We start from the raw sequence: 12896 nt of genomic DNA, 5'->3' as shown, positions 1-12896 counted from the left end.
AATTTGATACAAGTTGTAAATTTGAATTCCCAGGCTGGTCCTCAGGTCCTGCTCTTTATTACCTGAAATAACATTCTCCACTTTTAATAGCTGGCTGTGGCAGAGCGAGCGCGGTTTTATCTTTCTAAATGATCCACCGTGCGTGTCTTATAATCAAACCTCTGCCCATCCTCAGGGTTCCAGCCCTTTCCTTCAGCAGCCAATTAGCAAATTGCTGCTCTTTGCTTTGCTGTTAGGAATCCTTCAATATATCCCTATGTCTGGATTACTGACATTTTTTTTCCAGCAGAAACCACTTTATCTTCTGATAAGAGAATGTTTTGTTAATACATCAGCAAAAAGGGACAGAAAGATGCTCTTGATAGATCAGTGTTTTGCAGTATCAACCTGCTATGTTTCCCTGCTCCTGGCACTGCTGGGAGGGATGGGGGCATTTGCCAGAGCATCTCTGTGAGGGGACTGGTGGCTTTTTGAGGTGTTTGGTGTCTGTTCCCATTTTTCTTTCCCATTTTGCCCTGAGAATCCCCCCTTTTCCCAACAGATTCCTTGTGGTGCAATGCAGGGACCAGCAAGGTGTCAGGGCATGAGGTGGCTCTGTCCGTGTTCCAGGGGTGGCCTCCCAAGGGTGGCATATGTTGAGTTCCTGACTCCCCTCGGTTCCATCAGCCCCTCCGTGTCACTTGGCTCTTAGCAGCTGTACCTGAGGAAAGGGTATAAAAATGGTTTCTCAGTCCCCTGTCCTGTCTGTGCAAACACCAGCAGATTATTCCTCTTGAAAAATAAGTGATTACTTAAGTAAAGCATTCGAGCTAATGGCCAGATTATTCCCTTTAAAATGGGAAAGTAATTAGGGATGTTTTTTAAATAGGCTTCCCACCCTTGGATCTGCTGGGATTAGCTTATGTGGGTGTGTAAATATTTAGTTTCCAAGGACTGGGGGTTTTTTTCCCCTTTCTTTTTTTCTCCTCCTCCCCTTCCTTGAAGTAACAGCGGCGATAAGCAATAGAAATGAGGCAGCAACTGTTCTTGTATGCTTTCCCTAGCATCCAAAATATAATTGGAATTAAAGATGATCCTAAAAGGAAAACAAAATTGAGGTTCTGCTGGTGTGATGCACCAGAGGTTTCCTCTGTGTGTGTGTGGAATTGAAGAGAAGTCATTGGGTGCTGGGATGTTTGGGATGATGGAGAACAAGTTCAACCCCGAGTAGGAGCAGTGGGTGAGCATGGTGGGCTTGATTGGATTTTCTTCCCATGGCTGCCTGCTAGCTGGAGGGAATTTTTGAGCTTGTTTCCCTGTGTGGAGGTCTCTCTTTGACATCCAAACAATTTAGACTTTGTGCAAGACCAAGGCGCTTTGATGTTTGGCTTCAAAACCGCTTCTTGTTCTGAAACTTGTTGCAGTGCTTGCAATGTGTTGGTGAAGCTGGGAAGGCGAGCAAAAAGAAGCTGAAAGCAGAAGCAAAATATGCAATTAGATGCAAAAGTGGTTTTAAGTGAATGATGTGATGGAGTTGCAGATTAAAGGAACAGTTGGAACCAGTCATTCACACAGCTCTCTTCAAGGTCTGCATCCCTGGAGACTCCTGCAGCTGAGGAGCACCTTGCCAAGCCAGAGGAGGCCAGATCTTGCATTCCCCCCATCCATGCAATGGATAAATCCCAAGCCCTAGTGAGCCACCAGAAGAAAACCTGGCTCAGAAGAAAAGCTGCACGGCCCCAAAGTTGGAGCTGTCATTGATGTGCCTTGTGGCTTTGGTCCCCTCCCGCTGCTGGGAGGTGCTTAGCAGATACTTCTGGGCCATCGTGCTTCAAATCTTCATGCACCCGTCATTTTTCTTTCTGGCAGGGATTATTTATTGCAAGCATTAACCTGGAGCTGCTTTCAGGTGCCTCAGTCATTTTTTAAAGACTGCATTTGTACTGTTCAGCTTTTTTTGGCAATTTGGGACTTTTTGTTTGCTTGCCTGCCTGCTGGAAAGTCTTCAGAGGTTGTTTAGGAGGCGAGGGGAGCCTGTAGATCCAGATTTTTTTTGTTATTATTATTATTATATATTATTATAATTAAAACATATTTTTAGCAGCTGAAATTCAAACCCGTCTGGGTATTTATACAGCAAGATGTTTTGGATGAGGAATAGGCCAAGAGAGTCACGTGGTTGGGGCCAATGTGAAACAAAAGAATCCATTTATTATCCAGGCAGGAAATTTGTTCCTCGGGATGTTGTAGCTGCAGACATAATGATTTCATTTCCTCTGGTTCACCCAGATTAATGGCTTGTGCTCTTTTGTTTGTGTGCCTGTGTTATTCCTGCAGCCCGGCTTCCCCTCCCGCTCCGTGCCGGCGTGTGCGAACATGTGTGCGAGTGCCCTGGGCGAGCAGGGGGCACAGGGGTCCCCAGCCTGCAGCAGGATGCCTGGGCTGCTGGGAGAGCTGAGCAGAGCCCCAGGGACCACCTGGGGAACCCTTCCTGGCACTGATGGATGACGTGTCTGGGGGTCTTCTCCTGCCGCATCTGTGGGGTTTTTCTCCTGCTTACATTTCTGGGGATCTTCTCCTGCCCTGGTCACCAGAGCAGTGAGAGGTGTTTTCCTGTGAAGGTGTGATGGGATGAGTGAGATGAAGAATTTTAGAGAAGTACAAATGTTGAACTTGAGGGAAGTGTGAGAGCAGTGTGTCTTCTCCACAGCTGCACTCCAGGATATTTGTAGGTGTTGAGTACGTGGTGGGAAACCCAAACCTTTGCAGACTCCCAGACATCAGGCTGTGAAACAGCCTCTTTCCCCAGGGAGCTGTGCTGATGCACAGGGATGCAGGAGTTGGCCACATGGCTATGCGTGAGCAGCTTCTTCCTGGCTGTGTGAGTTGGCCTTTCATTCCTGGTCTCAGCCCTCACAGGACCACTGCCCATCTGGGTGGTTCTGTGAGGGCTGAGACCCTTATACTCTGTCCTTGATAAAAACCCCGCAGACCCATCTTTGTGGACACTCCCAAGATTAGCAGCAGCCTTAATCACTCCCTTTCTCTCCTTCTGAGTGTTTGCCTTTCAAAAATGATGTGATGGGCAAACAGTGCCTTTGTGTTGCTGTTGTCTGGTGGGTCCTTGTGGGGTTTTGGCAAAGAACTTTTAATTTACTGTGTGCAGCATGACCCAGTCTTCTGTTCTGGATTGATCTGGAGCAACCTTGTGGAGTTGTAAGCACCCATTTGTGATGAGGCAGCTCATCACAGGTGAGCATGGTGCTGCCTAAAATCCACCTGGAGAAGGATTGGTGACTGTCTTGCTGCCCCTGTGCCTGGCTCTTCCTCCTTCCCTTCTTTGGATGTTTCTCCTCTAAACTAGGGAAGGAGAGTCCACTTCTTTTGGAGGAGGTTTTCTAGCAGGGACATAACTTGCTGAAGGAAAGCCCTCTTGGCCATCAAGGTGCTTGTGCCACTCCTGCTGCCATCCATCTGGGGCCTTGGCGCACTGATCCCATCTTGGACACGTGTTGCTCCTTCTTGCTTTTGTCCTCCTGAGCTTTTGTACCATGAGGGCTGCAAGCCCACTATTCAAACACTGCAGATGAGGGGAATGGGAAGCTGGTACCCTGTCAAGCCCAGGGTGCTTTCTTCCCACCTGCCTGCCCTCCCAAATGGCTCCTGTGTCGCCCAGGTGACAGAGTTTGCGAGGATGTGACAGCTCTGTTGCGCAGAAGATGATGAACAGTAATGAGACCCTGAGCACAATGTGCACTTAAAGTGATTTATTTCAGCAAGGAAACCACAATCAGGGAGGATGGGTCACCGTCATCAGGAGAAGAGGTGGGTATGGAGATGAGCTTCAGGGGAACTTTATAATCAACCAGCAATGCTTTAAAAATGAGCAGAGCTGGTGTTGCATGAAATGGAGCTGTTCTGGCTGTGCCAGGACCATCCCTCACCTGCAGCAGGTCGCAGGCACCTCCTGGGCTCTGGTCAGTGACTGGGGGACTTCTCCTTGGTTACCTCCTGCAGTTGTGCTGAAGTTTTTTGGTGAGGTGTCACCCGTCTGTAAAGTCAGCATTTGGGCAGGAGGCTGTCCTGAGGAGGAGGGGGAGAACTAATCCCTGAACCGGCTTTGGCGCGGCTCCCGGCACGCAGATGGCCGTCCTCATGCTGGAGCCTTTTCCCAGCTTGCGCAGGCGCTGGGGCTGGAGGCAGGGGTGTGCCAGGCAGGCTGCCTGCCAAGTGGCACCTCCTGCCAGCATCCTCCTCTTCCTCCTCCCCTTCCTCACCCCCAGGGCCTGTGGGACCTGTGCCTGTGCAGCTCAGCTGGGCACTGCAGCTTGCAGGATAAGCTCGGCCTAAGAATGGCGCTGAGCAAAATCTTGTGATTTAAGCTTGACTTAGAGTAGTGCTTGTGTTTCTTCCCTTCTCACAGAAGAGGCTCCTGGCATGGAGGGATCCCTGGTGCTGTCTCTGTGCTGGCACGAGCTGGGGGGCAGGCAGCTGTTTGCCCACTGCTTCTGGCACCATTTGGATGATGCACCATGAGCTTACAGCAAAGGGTCCTGAACCCTTGTTGATGAATAGAGTCTTCCAAGGTGATTACAGTTGCTCATTGTTGTTGGTGAATTTAGTCAAGGATTTAACCCAGCCCCACTGGCCTGTGGAGCTGTCACCTTGTGTGAATGGGTGTTTGGAAATCTCAGCAAAAAACACTCACCAGACCAGCTGTGTGTGTACATAGCTAAAGGCGGCTCAGACTGATAGGAAAGATTTTTGGATAGGTTGCAGGATGGTTACAGATCCTGGCTGATGCTTGTTTTGTCTAAATCTAAAAGTGGAGAAGAAGAAGAAGAAAAAAAGGCAAAGCTGGGAGAGCCCAGGATGAGTTTCCAGCGCATTTTGAGAATTCCAGGACATTTGTATGTGGAGCCAGAGCAAAGAACCCAGCAGGGTCTGCTGATGGGTGCTCTGCCCTTTCCAATGGACCGATTGGCTTTGCCACGTCCCTTTTTGTTGGTGGGGATTGAGTGGGTGATGGGCTTCCCCACCAAGGCATTCTCAGGGCTGCAGGCAGAGCCTTCCCCCATCCCATCCGTGTCCTGACGGAGCTTCCCTGCGCTGCCGGCAGCCGCGTGCTGCTGTGGTGGTGCAGATTTATTGCTCTTTGCCTCGTTTGCACTCGGAGCTGACTCCATATGGTGCAGAAGCCGGGGAGATGACGCTTGGCACGGCCGGCGCCGGGCTGGGGGGCGGCGCTTTTGCAGCTTGCTCCGTTTGAGGTTCAATATTTCCACCTCCTCTCCTTGAGGGCTCTGCTCCCGCAGCTGCAGATCGCTCGTCATCCCCAGCGCAGCCAGAGCATCCCGGTGCGATTCCACACTCACCCTGCTGCTTTCCCTCTTCTCCCCCTGAGATCCCCTGTGCGTGGGTGGACCAGAAACGCTGTTTTTTAGTTCTTACTTACTAGTGAAATTTTTGGCTAGCCCCCCAGAAGGCTTTAGTACACGTCCGAAGCTGCATTAAAAAAATAGAGGATCAGTGTGGCTGCAGCTGGGCTGTGCTGGGGTGAAAAGTGTTGGTGACTGGGGAAGCACCAAGCCCTCGGATGCACTGGGAACAGTTGTGCCTGTGCTAAGCTTAAATCCCCTGGCAGTGCTTGCTCTGAGCAGTCTGTCATGTTTGTGGCTCACGCAGAATCCCTGTGACATTTTAAAATAAGATCTAGTAAATAGGAGCTGGACGGTGCCAGGTGCGGCTCTGGGTGCGAGGGCTCTCCGACAGCTGGGCTGGCATTTCACATTTAGGGCTCCATGAGATGCCTGGTTTTGTAGCAAACGTGAAGCTTTTCTGGAGAATGTGGTCCAAGACAGTGACTCATCCTGAATCTCTAAAGATGTGATAAAGGCGTGTAGGGAAACGCAGGATAAATGTTTTGATTTTTAGAGTTTTCCTCACAGGCGGTGCTACCCTCGAGTAAGGCAAAATAAATCCAGCGGGGAAGGAGAGCTGTGGATAAAGGCATGGACAGGTCTGGCACAGGAATTCACCAAAGCTCAGTGCACCCACTGTACTCCAGCGCTGGAAGTTGGCTTTGGAGTCAAGCATGTGCCCCTGTAAGACGTATGTGAGCCTGCTGCTTGGGAGATCCCCTGCAGTCCCATTGGTGCCGTGGATCCAGGCATGAAGACTGTGTGTCCTTGTAATTCATCCTAGCACGTGTAATTGCAGATACTATTGATGTTTATGGCAGCTCTATCTTCTCAGATGACTAATTCTGTATTTAGAGGCTCTCATTTCCAGGGGAATCCCAGCTGATAAGGAGCCCACTTCCACAGAACTCATTAGGCTTCAAATGGCCCTTGTCTGCAAAATCTCAAGGCTGCTTGTATTTATTATTTTTTTATCTCTTTTTGGAGTTCCTTGCTTTCTGATAGTGTGATGAAGTTCCCTACACCCAAGAGGGGAGCTCCTGGCAGAATGTCCTTATGGGTGACCTCCTTGCTTCCATTTCACCTGGCTGGAGCACACCACATTCAGCCCATGTGGGTAACTGGATGTTGAGCAAGATGTGAGCTATGGAAAAGTAGTTCAAAACAGGAAGTTGTTGGTGTTATTACCCAACAATGTTTGGATTATTCTCAAGACTCGGTGCTCCCCCAGGACGTATGATGGGTGGGGTTTTGGATCCTCCTTGTTCTCTCAGCTAGTGAAATGGGTGTCCAAGCCAGCTGGTCTCCACCCAGAGAGTCCAGTGATGTGAGGCTGGTGTGCCCTGCCTGTGCTGGAACCATCTGACTACCTGGATGAGGGACAGAGTGTCCTCAGGCACCTGACCTTCAGCCTTCATCTGCTTTGCCCTGTGCTGCTGAGGGCTGACCTCACGGATGCTGAAGAGCAGATGAGTGCTCTGTCCAACCTAAGTGATCTTTCCTTCAAACCAGACCTCCTCCACCACTTAGCTGGACCTTCTCTGAGGCACAAAGATTTTTGGAGGTTAAGGTTTCTGGGAGAGCCTCTGCCCATCCCTGGTTGGCTGAGTTCCTCTTCCACATCTTGTGGAGGATGAAGTGAGCTGCATGCCAAGCCTGACATATGGTGATTTCTGGGGCAGGCTGCGGCGTTCTGAGAGGTTTGCTGGCAGCCCAGCCTCGAGAAAACAGGGATGGGGATTTAGATGCATAGTGACATTGTTCTGGAAAATGTTCTCCTGAAAGACAGCTGCGTCATCTGCCTGCCCTGAATGGGCCCTTGGCATGGCTGGGTCTGTGTTGGGAGAGGGGACAGGGTGTTTGTTAAAGTGCTGTCTCAGCCCTGGGTGCTGCTTGACTTTGAGTTGCCAAACTGTAAATGATGATGTATGGACAGTGACCTGTGTGTATGGTGTGTGTGGATTTTGGGTATCCAGGGCCTGTGTGCAATTATAAAAAGTATGATATCAGCAACTGATTCTGTCATGACAGGAGCAAATGAGTTCCTGATAGTTGAAAACTTGTTTCCAAATTTTCTAAAATAGGTTTGCAATTTAGAAAACAAAAGGTATTGAAAGCCCTATCTTTTTTCTCTTATCTTTCCATTTGATTTGGTCCCCTTTGTTTGTTTTTTTCCTGTGATGTATGCATTTTTTGGTAATTCTCTGTCATTTCCTTCCCTTTCCCTTATCTCTCCCTCTGCAGTTCTCTCTCTCTTCCTCTCTATCCCTCTCCCCCTCTCCCTCCCCTCAGTAATTTATTTGCAGGCTGGTTGTCTCTTTGATTTACTGTCTCTCTCCTCGGTAGGATTATGATAAATGGATTGTATGGCTTCATCTGAGCTTGTCCAACATCACGTACCCACGCTGGGTCAAGTCCCTTTGGAGCCTGGAAACCGAGGGGAGATGCTGGGGCTGGAGGTGGAGTGAGAGTTGTAAACGGGGCTTGGTCCATATGGTCCTGACTTTGCATCACCTCCTGAACTTTTTTTGGCTGGGGTTTTGCTTTGGGTTTTTCTCTTGCCGTGCATGTGTATGAATGCATGGACTCTTGCAAAAATGTAAGCAGGTATTTGATTGGGTGCTTTCAGGCACATCAAGCAGCACATTTCAATTTAGCGTATCCCGATGTGGGGAGCGTTTGCCACTTGCAATTAGAGCATTTCATCCCACAGCGCAGCAGGCAGCGCTTTATTGATAAAGTTGTTCTGTAGTTGCTGAGCAAACACCCCCAAATCTGAGCTTCATTAAGTTATCGCCTGCCCTGCTGCGATGCATCTTCATTGCTCGCTGAAATCCATGGCATTGACGGGGGATCCCGGAGGAGGCTGGGACTGTGCTGTGCAGCCACAGCGTAATGCAGCCCATCACAAATTGACACAGCACACTCCTTCTCGCCTGATAGACAGAAATTCCTTCCCTTTCCAGCTGGAAGTGAGGGGCTTTTTGGCCACCGCAGATCTCCTCATGCTGGCAATGGCTGGGATGTCTTTGCAGAGCAGGCTCAGCTGCTCCTCTCTCCTGAGAGGTTTGCACAGACCCTTAGAATGCAGGAAGGCAATATTTTGTGTTGACTTGTTGTTGTTTAGTGCATCCTCCCCCTCCGTGGCGGGGTTTGTTACTCGGTGGGTAATCCTTCATAACGAACCCGCGGGAGATTGATGGGGAGAGCTCGTTATGCACTTCCAGAGCCGTTCCACCGTCACTGTGTAGCAGCAAAATGCACCATTAAAGGCAGAGAGCCCTGGGAATGATGGGACGTAATTAGTTGTTGCTGTAATATTTTTGATTGAAAGCGCAGAGATGCTGGAAGTGGCTTGGGGAAGGCAGCGCTTTCAGGAAGCTGTGAAGAGCAGCAGCTCTTGTTGGAGGGGAGAGGCTGATCCTGCTCGTACCTTTGCTGCCGCTCCAGTGCTGTAATTAAACCATCTGGGAGATGCCACAGCATTCCTGATGTGCAGGAGCTGTGCTGGCTCCGGCACGGCAGCGCTCCCCTCACAGTTACAAGCAGGAACCAAATGGGGAGTCCCCCAGCAGAAGAGATATTTGGGGTGGGATGTGCCTCCAGCAGCTCACTGCCTAAATCCTTGTGGCAGAGCTGTATGGATTCTGTATTCCTGCTTTTTCCCAGTTTAGTCTAAATTTAAGGATATATTAAAAACTTGCACAGGTAATCCTGGACTTGTGGTTAGAAGTGTGGTCATAGAGAGGAACCTGGAATTGCTCAGGCAACTTCCTAGTGTATGCTTGAATGCTTTCATGGAATCACAGAATCCCAGAATGGTTTGGGTAGGACCATTAAAGCTCCTATTGTTCATGACTGCTGTTGTGGCCAGGGACACCTTCCATTATCCCAGGTTGCTCCAAGCCCCATCCAACCTGGCCTTGGACACTTCCAGGGTCCAGGGGTAGCCACAGCAGCTCTTGGCAACATGTGCAAGGGCCTCATCTCCCTCACAGGGAAGGATTTCTTCCCAATAGGCAACATAAATGTACTCTGTGTCAGTGGAAAGCCATTCCTCATTGTCCTGTAACTGCATGTCCTTTTCCACAGTTTCTCTTCAGCTCTCTTGAAGCCTCTTTATCTATGAGAGCCTTCTCTTCTCCAGGCTGAGCAATCCCAATTCTCTCAGCCTTAACTCGTAGCAGAGCTGCTCCATCCCTCTAGGTATCTTCTTGGCCTCCTCTGGATTCCCTCCAGCAGCCCCATGTCCTTCCAGAGCTGGACACAGTGCTGCAGGTGAGATCTCACCAGAGTGGAGTGGAGGATAAATTAACCTATGGGAACAGTGAGAATTAAATTCTGATTATTCTGCTGGCACCTGTGGGACTTTCCTTCCATTGGCATCGAGAGGTGTGATGCACACCACGAGTGTCTGGAGTGGTGGTGATGATGGAAGCCATAGTGCCACCTGCACGTGGACATGGCTTGAAGTCACAGCAGCCCTGGGAAGGCAGAGCTTGTGATACCATAGCAGTTAATGTTATTTAGCACCAGGCTCGAGAATAAAGCGTCTTGGCGCTGTTTCCCTGTCATTCCCTTCCCCTGGTAATGTCACCAAACTTGGACAGAAGCTTCCCAAGCTGTGCGTTCGCCTTGGGCTGATTCTGCTGAAGCTCTCGGAAGGGTAGGAAGAGGTAGGAAGCAAGCTTGGCATTTATGAGCATGAAATAGAGGGGAAAATATAGTGCTTTCCTTATGGAAAAGAAGTCTTGCTATTGTTCCCCTTCAGAAAACCACGCTGTGCGTGCCCAGGGATGTGCTCTGGCGCTGGATTTTGTGCTGATCCCATTGACACTTACTGAGGCACCTCAGGATGGGTCTCTGAGGTTCCCACCCGTGGAGAGCACCCTTTATCCCCCCCATACCCGAGCCCTGTGTGCCCTGCCCTCCCATCTCCCCTCCCTCCAAAGGCTCAGCTATCAGCACCCACCTCCCTGCTCCCCACGTATCATGGGGGGCTTATTTCCAGCAGCTGGCATACTTTCCAAATCTCCCTCTCCCCATCTGTTGTTATCAAGCCTCCTCTCTCCTTATTTTGCTTAATTTCTATCTTTTTCCTCTTGGTTGTCTTAGACAAGCCTGTGTCTCTCTACATATGCCCAAGCATTTGCTTTCGAGCGCCTTAGGCTGGTTCCTGCCGTTATCTTCGTGCAGGAGGGAGAGAGCTGCTGTTCCTTGCTTCGGGAGAGGGACCCCAGGCAATTATTGAGGAGTGATGCACTTGTAGAAGTGTCTTTGTGGCCTCCCTGAGCAGAAAATTTGTCGTTGTATCTCTTTCTGTCCAGATAACAGCGTCAAAACGCGGTCAGGTTGGGTTAGTACGGGTTGGCCCTCTCCCTTTGTGTGTCTGCCTGCAGCCGGATCCCGCCCCTTCCAGGGAACAGTGACACCTTGTCCCAGCATGATGGGCAAGAACCTGCCCTTGAGAGCTCTGAAATACGGGTTTGAGGCTGGGAGTTTTGGGCAATAAGTTCTGCTTCATTTTGGCCAGTTCAGGAAGGTTTTTCTGGAAGAGGCTTCAATCCTGCGGGAAGAGTGGTTGGCAAGGCGGCATCAGCTGGTGTGAGATGAAGGCTATTCTCGCCCAAATAAACTTATTTTTTCCCTGCTGTTGGAAGGATGCCAGCCCATCCTTCACTCCTCTGAGGCACAGCTTATCCTGCCGCAGGCATCATCCCTGCCCAGGTTTGCCTGGGAGGGTGTGGGGAGCCCGGGACAGCAGCGAGCCCTGCCTGCCTGGATCTCAGAGTGCCATCCCAGATGGATGTGCTGCTCCGTGCAGGGAAGCTGGTGCATTCTAATTGCTGGCATCTTTACTTGTTACGAGTGTAATTGTGAGTAGACGTTTGTTTTTGTATTGATAATTAGGGACTGGAACAGATGGTGAAGGCTTAGTTTAAAGTAATGTGTCCATTAAAGAAAATCTACTGTATACAGCTGAAGATTCTTCACTCCAAGAGAGCTCAGCTCTCGGTAGCAGAGCTCCTCTCTCCCTAATGAGGGGTTGGGCTGTCACAGCCTGGCCAGCAGAGCCTCTGATCCCAGAGACTTCTCCCAGTGAACTTACTGAGCTCCCTCCTGATGGCAGAGCACCCCAGGTACCCGCTGTGCCCAGGTGGGCAGGGGTGGAGGGAGGTGCTGGAGGAGCGAGCCTGGGGCAGGGGAGGGGGTGGCACTGCCTTGGGCACGGAGCTGGCATGGTGGGACTGCTGGATCCAGGTGACAGGGTTCACTCGACCTGGGCAGTGATGCTGTGCTGGATGTCAGAGGTGCAGGGAAAGGCTCTTCCCCTGGGGGTTTAATTAATACCCCGTGCCAATTAACGAGGCCTGGTCCTCACGGAAGGGCGAGGCAGGTGGGATGGGAGGTGCAAGGTGTCCATGTGGCTTCTCTACTCATTAGGGCTGCTCAGGCACTGATCTGCACTAATCCCCTCATTAGCAGCATTCCCTGCCTGTCCTCCTTGCCCAATCCCAAGTGATGGATGGGTGGGGGGTGGATCTTGTGTCCTCCAGCCTGTAGGGATATTTTGCAGATGTGGGTGCTGGGATCTCTGTCTCTTCCCTATTTTTCTACAAGAATTTGGGATCTGTTGAAGGAGGGTGCTCAGCAGCCATAGCCCTGAGCAGCCTGGCCATTAGTGCCCCACCAAGGTCACAGTGTCACTTTTTCATTTCAGAAAATGAAGTAAAAGCCAAGGTTTCCTCCAAGAGGAAATAGGAGAGGTCAATAGGAAGTTGCTGAGCCATGTCCTTCTGATGCCAGTGCCTCTGCAGTCACAGGGTTGGGTGAACTCAGCAGGAATTTGAACTCGAAGGGGGATTTAACCATCTTATTGTACTTAACAAAAAACTCCCAAGTTCATAATTTTTCCAGTTTATGGATCTTCTTGCCTATGGCAGTGCCCTTGGGAGATGGGACAGGATCTGTGCCGGAGATGGTCTATAGGGGGCCAGGCTCTCAGCCCGCTTTTTCCTTTGCTTTGCAAATTGCTTTGGAAACATGGAGCCATGGAAGTGCAAATGTTGTTCACAAAAATGGATTCCAGTATGCAGCAAGCCAATAATTATACACTTGAGAGAGACATTGATTATTTATTTCAGAGTTGCCCAAGCCTGGGTGCTTGATGCTGTTCAAGCACTCCAACTATCAAACCTTTTTACTATTTATACATTTTAGCAATCAAAAGAACTAGCATTTATTGGCTACAATATTCTCTTATTAATTAATATTCTATCTTCTGTTGGTTAAAGACTATCTTGTTTCTCATGCTAATTAGTCCATATGATCAGTCTTTCTCTTCTTTTGGGTTGGTGGTTTCTTGGGTCAGTGGTCTGTGACTCATTGGTCATGACCTGCCCCTGCCAGAATTACCTTTCACCCAGGTGGGGCTGATTTCAGCACAGTTGCTGGGTTGGCTTTACCAGTTTTTCCCTTATTTTGGGGTCCTGCCAA

The 12896-nt window shown here is 50.0% G+C and overlaps 1 protein-coding gene across 1 annotated transcript in view; it reads left to right on the top strand.

Moving 5' to 3' along the window:
* The window catches only part of EPHB1 (EPH receptor B1), a 70502-nt gene that overhangs the window by 9665 nt on the left and 47941 nt on the right, over window positions 1-12896 (top strand). The window lies entirely within an intron of this gene.

Source organism: Ammospiza caudacuta, chromosome 11 (genome assembly GCF_027887145.1).
Source record: "Ammospiza caudacuta isolate bAmmCau1 chromosome 11, bAmmCau1.pri, whole genome shotgun sequence".
Classification (NCBI taxonomy): domain Eukaryota; kingdom Metazoa; phylum Chordata; class Aves; order Passeriformes; family Passerellidae; genus Ammospiza; species Ammospiza caudacuta.
Note: the sequence above shows the minus strand (reverse complement) of the source record. Positions and strands in the feature narration are given on the sequence as shown.